Source organism: Acomys minous (assembly GCF_964271855.1).
Source record: "Acomys minous genome assembly, chromosome: 16".
Classification (NCBI taxonomy): Eukaryota; Metazoa; Chordata; class Mammalia; order Rodentia; family Muridae; genus Acomys; species Acomys minous.
In genome coordinates, this window is record NC_140498.1 from 28,761,514 (window position 1) to 28,767,887 (window position 6,374).

Sequence of the window (6,374 nt, forward strand, 5' to 3'; positions counted from 1 at the left end):
CATACTATAAAGAACTTGAAACTCTCAGAAGAAAAAACTCCTTAGTCAAATGTATTTTCCTTATAATTCAGTAACTTTACATATGAATATATAGTAACTAAACATACCTCTTCCTTTTTTTCCCTCCCAACTCCTCCTTAAAACCCCCAAGTCTCCCATACAGACTTCTTCATTCCTTTCTGGATGGACTTCATGTATTTCTGTCCTTTTAAGAAAGATTTTTATCATTTGAAAGGTAACTAATGAATTAAAATCTGAATGCTTTGAATCATATCTTTGAAATGCAATAAAACAAACCCAAGGGGGGGGGAAAGTGATTCAAATATAGTTTTATTGCATTTTCCTAAAAATGTCTACTCCTTTTGACCACTGGCCATCACCTGTTAGGCCTAGATATAGAACTTATATGTGTCAACTCATGTAGGGCCACAGTATATAATCTGACTCCTTTATATCCTGTCCTTGTAATCAGCTAACTAGCCACTCACTATGACTTCTAATATAAAAAAAAAATTCTCATTACACCACAGCATGCTTGGAAGCACTCACACTGCTTTACATAAAACATCTTTAAAAGCAATGAAGGAAACATCCACAGCCTCCCACGAGAGTCATGTTGATTATGGCATTATTATTTTCAAGATGAGGAAAACAGAGAGGGGTGAAATGACTGTGGAAGGTCGCAAGTGTCCTCTGTCTGAAGGAGAGTGACAGTTTTCTGTGGAAAATTAGAGAAATTGAATCAGCACTAGCTAAGCAGTCACTGTTGGGTAGTCAATTCACCCCCTGGCTGTGGCATGCTATTAAAATTGTCACTATCCTCATATATTATGTGTCATAGTTGTTTTGCTCTTGTTTGGAGAATTAATTAATCTTCACATTTGATACTTTACTCACCAGATTATTTTTATTTGAATTTAGTAGTACATAAAAGTCTGCCATTTAAAAAAAAAAGGCTCTCCTAAGCCTTTGATATTGGGATTCTGTTATATAAGTTAAGGAATACTCTATATCCCCCAGGTTTTGCTAACACGATTCATCAAAAAAAAATACAAACTCCTAGATTAGTCAACTAAATTATTATTGCTCTTTCCTGATCTTCCCTATAAGTAAGAAAAGTGTCAGCAATAAGGCTCTTCTGTGTGAATCAATGTGAGGTTAAAGAGATGAGTGCTCTTAATGATAAACTGAATCACTATTAGTTTGAGACCCAATAAGAATAATTCCTTAGTATAGATTACCAATTTCCAATACTATGTAATCACATTTATTTTTTACTTTCTTAAAGTCCACAATGACAGATTTTCATCACCTATTTTCTGATGAATTATAACATTCATAAATGCTAAAGGACCACTCTATTATTATCTATTGTGAAGCTCAATTCTTAAAAGAATAACTTTTATTGACAATATGATTAACACATTTTTATTTCTCACAAGAAAGGCCTCACCTAAAATGACTGTACTTAAAAAAAATCAAATTGAGGCATGTTAAGAAATGTCAGGGTTTGGGGAAATTGTCAGGATCAATGCATAATGCTTGGAAATATAACAATAGATCTTATCTTATTAATTTTCTACAAGTAATATGTGTCATAATTATGATTACCAAGTTTAAGTAAAAATATTTCTATTTAACAACGTGTAGTCTCCATATGAGAGAGAAGGAATGTTGTTTTCACAAGCTAGAATGGAAAACGTTCTGATCACATGTAGTTTTCAAAAGCAAAATTGAAATACAGTGAGAAAAAAAATTCTACTGTAAGACTGATTCTATTTTCTATGGACTTTATAATAAAAGTGATCGTTTTCCAGTGAGATTGTACGGCAAGCACTGTGGTACGGGGAGAATGTGGAAAAGCTGTTTTGAAATTGTTAATATTTTAAAAGCAGGTGATTGAAGTAATAATAGAAACAGAAGTGGGAAGGATGTAGGGTGTCTTATGGATAGACCGAGCAAAGCATATGAAGATTCGAATAGAAGACCTTAAGTTTAGAATACATAACATACAACAGTGCTTTGTTCATTTCTATCTTCATTTTTTTTTCTCTGTATACTGAGTTTCTTCTTTAAGAAACTACTCAGTCCAGGATTCTAAATGATTGTTGATTTTACTAGAAATTGCTAAAGTTGCGTGGAGCAGATTGGACACAAAGGTAAAGTCAAATCAATCATATATTCCAGTCCAGAACTTAACATTTGTTTTTAACAAATACTTAAGATGATCTCTGTAAACCAAATCAGATACCTGGGCTCACCTGGAGTCTCTGAGCTCCTGAAAATGTTGATCATCTTAAGCGGATCCTGTAACTTGAGCTTATAACTTCTCTTTTACTTTGTCTTCAGTCTAACTACACTTGAAGTCTGTAGAGAGAGCCTGATTGGACTGCATTGATTTTAAATTAAGAGTGTTTGTGTTTACCTGTTGAGAGGAGAATATTTTGATTTTTTTTTTCAGTCTACAGAAAAATTTGCCTATGGTAGTAGAAATACCTTTTCTTAAAATGAATTGGAGACACAGTTGAGAATAAGAGTTAAACACCACTGCCCAAGGAGCAATGTATAAATTGCTATAAATAAATTTTAAGAACTTAAGCTAAGGTAAGTGAGATTTGATTGGGTGGTAGAATTATCTTTTATTAAGATCTCAACATAAACCATTTTCAGTTTTCTTATTCACCATTTTGGAAACATTGACCAAATTCCACCAGTGATTGCTATCAGAATGATGTATTAAGAAATTACTCCGGACGAGACAAATGGTGGCCTTGGTGAGGTCTAAATAATTCTAACAGAGGAGAAAGTAACATGAGATAATTTCACAAGATCTGGAAGTGAGAGGTGATGGGGACCTGAACAATGTAAGGTGGGAATGCTGTTCTTGCCAAACCAACAATGGAATGAAACAGCTTTGTTATTTGTTTGATAATGACTAAAAAAACAAAACAAAATTCTGTAAGAAGAAAAGCTGAATTTGTATTAAGATGATGGATTGGAGTATACACAGGCACGCAAACTGTTTCTATCAGAAAGAACTAAACAGTAACAAGGCAACTGGATCTACCCTCTTAAATCAAGAATCAAAGAATGGATTGCTTTCTTGGGTCACTACCAAGCAGAGAAGGAAAAATTTAGTAACCTCACCAAGAACCATAAGGCTTGAAAGTCAGAAAGAGAGTCAGGAGTGGTGGTGCATGCCTTTACTCCCAGCACCCAGGAGGCAGAGGCAGGCAGATCGCTGTGAGTTGAGGCCAGCCTGTTCTACAAAGTGAGTCCAAGACAGTCAAGGCTACACAGAGAAACTCCCTCTCGGAAAAAAAAAGTCAGAAAGAGAGCTGAAATAATATTAAATTGTGTTTCTTTAACATTGGATATACCAAATTGATTCAGAAAAAAATAATTTTGGAGATACATCCTACTTAATACTTTCCTGAAAGACTCAAGAACCCCACTGATTTTACTAGTTTGTGGTATGAAAGTCAACAGACGACTGATACTCATTTTATGCTTGCAGATAAGACCAATCTTCTTCTCCCTTCTCTCTTACAAACATGGTTCTGATGGTGTTGAGCATCTACATAAGGTTCAACATGTTACTTAAGATTACAGAATATAGTTGGGTGCAAGGTTGATACTAGGGAGAAATCTTTCTGGAGGTCGGTAGTTGATATCATGTGGAAGAGGTAAAACTCCAAGTAAGTGGATGCTGAAGAGGCAGCCACACCTTCTGATGGATGATCAGTCAATGCATGACAACTAACTTCCATAACATAAAACTGTCTAGTATTTTAGAAGATGACTTAAGAGCATAAAACTGATTTGATTTTAATTTTGCTTGAATCAATTTGCTAGATGAAGTTTAGTGTTTCCACTGAAGACAACTAGGGAATGTGATCAAAATACAATGAGACTTGTTTGAAGGAACTAGCCAGATTCAAAGACAGTGAGTATTTGTAGGTCAAGATCATAGAAGGAAAAACATAATGAAAAGTATAGAAGGTGAATCTGATGCATCAGGTTAGCAAGAATAAGTGACCGCTGTCACATTGGAAAGGTAAGGGCACATTTAGGCTTACTCACAGAGTTTAAGGAACAAACAAAAAGGTATTGATCAAAACACAAAGGTATCATCTGTACACTCTTATTTGTACAGTGATTTAGAAGCTAAGAAAAGCTTTTGGGAGGCTGGAGATAGTCTACGACGTGTATACTTTTATGGAAATACATTAAATTTCTGTTAAAAATAAGACTAAAAGTACAGCCTTGATTTTAGAAATCAGTATTAATGAGTTAGTCCATCTCATGGTGCTAGTTAACTGAATACATCAGACTGCGTAATGTGAAAAGTAAATAAACTGATCACAGTTCTAGAGGCTGAAAAGACTTAAGTGTGGGGAGGGTCGGTTTGATGTGCCAGATCATGGTAAAGAGTTAAGCTGGTGCATGCCCAGTTGGGAAACAAAGTCACTTCAAGTTTGGAGGGATTAATTCCTTGATATCTAAGTCACTCTAATGATAATGACATCAATCTAGTCACTAGGATCAAAGGGCAAAGGTCTCCTCTGAACTAATAACCTCCTAAAGGTCTGACTTTTAGCCCCAGTACAATAGCAGAGTGAAACCATTTGTTTTGGCTCAAGCTTTCTGAGTGATTCCAGTCCCTCATGGCAGGTAACACATTGCAGAGTTTATTTGTGGACAGTCCATCTGGTGGATACTGCTCACATCAGCTGACCAAGTAGCAAAGATCTGCTGGAAATGGAGACTATGTTTTATGTTCAAATGATCACTTATAGCGATCTCTTTCCACTACCTAACTCCTCTGTCCCAGTATTATAAAGGCTCCACAGACCTCTAAAACATTTCCAACTGCCTAGGAGCAAGTGGTCAAAACATGAGTCTGTAGGACACATTTCAGATTCAGACCATCACAAAGAGAATTGGAGGATTCATTCAAGCCATAATATCCTGCCCTTGACCCTCCAAAGCACATCTTTCTCACAATAAAGTACACTAATTTTCTATCTCAATAGCGCCCAAGAGCCTTAAGACACTCCAACAGCAACTGGAAAGTGAAAATCCAAATTCTCCTCTAAATTAGACATGAGCAAGAGTGTCATCATGATTCCTCTTGAAGAAAATTCCCACTAGAAATGAGCGTATGAAATCAAAATAAGCTTCTGAGCATTAGGCAGACATGCTGATTTTAAAAGGGAGATATGGGCAACAAGAAAAGAGGCCCTAAGGAAGTCCAAATCCCAACAAGGAAAATATTACACTTTTATAATTTATTCATATTACATCTCAATGGTTATCCCCTCTCTTGTATCCTCCCATTCCTCCCTCCCTCCCATTTTCCCCTTATTCCCCTCCCCTATGACTGTGACTGAGGGGGACTTCCTCCCCCTGAATATGCTCATAGGGTATCAAGTCTCTTCTTGGTAGCCTGCTATCCTTCCTCTGAGTGCCACCAGGTCTCCCCCTCCAGGGGACATGGTCAAATATGAGGCACCAGAGTATGTGGGAAAGTCATATCCCACTCTCCACTCGAACTGTGGAGAATGTCCTGTCCATTGGCTAGATCTGGGTAGGGGTTTGAAGTTTACCTTGGCTGGTGCCATAGTTTGAGTGGGACCCCTGGGCCCAAATCTGCCTATCATAATGTTCTTCTTGTAGGTTTCTGGGATCCTCTGGATCCTGCAACTTTGCCATTCTCCCATCCTTCTCTCATCTAGAGTCCCAATAGGATGTCCTCCCCTCTGTCCCAGTTTCCTGGTTACACTATGGAATACTACTCAGCTATTAAAAACAAGGAATTCCCAAAATCTGTGGACAAATGAATTGAACTAGAAATGATCATAATGAGTGAGTTAATTCAGAAGCAGAAAGAGTTAAATGGTATATACTCACTTATATCTGCATATTAGCCCAAGGGGCATGTCCCATGAAAGTCTTCACTAACCAAAATATTACACTTTAATGTTCCATAGTTACTGTCCTCAACCTGCAATCTCTGGGGGATTTGAATACTCTGAAAGGCCTGGTTCCATGACTTTGCTGGATTCAGTCTGAACAGCAGTTCTCACTGTTTGTAGACCTATGGACAGTTATCTCAGGCTAGCATTGCATGCTGGTGGCTCTGCTGCTCTGGTGGCTCTGAGTCAACCTCATTCTCATAGCTCCTCTAGAAGGTATTGCTGTGAAGGAGGCTCTGCAGGGGCGTCATTCCTATGGCTATACTAAAAATTGCTGAATTGAAACTTCTCAGACATGAGGTGGTAAGGAAGCTCTCCACCAAACCGCACCCACCCTCAATGCTAAAATTGCAGGCATGCTTTGCCAAGCCCAGTTCTGTTGCACTGGCACTGAGG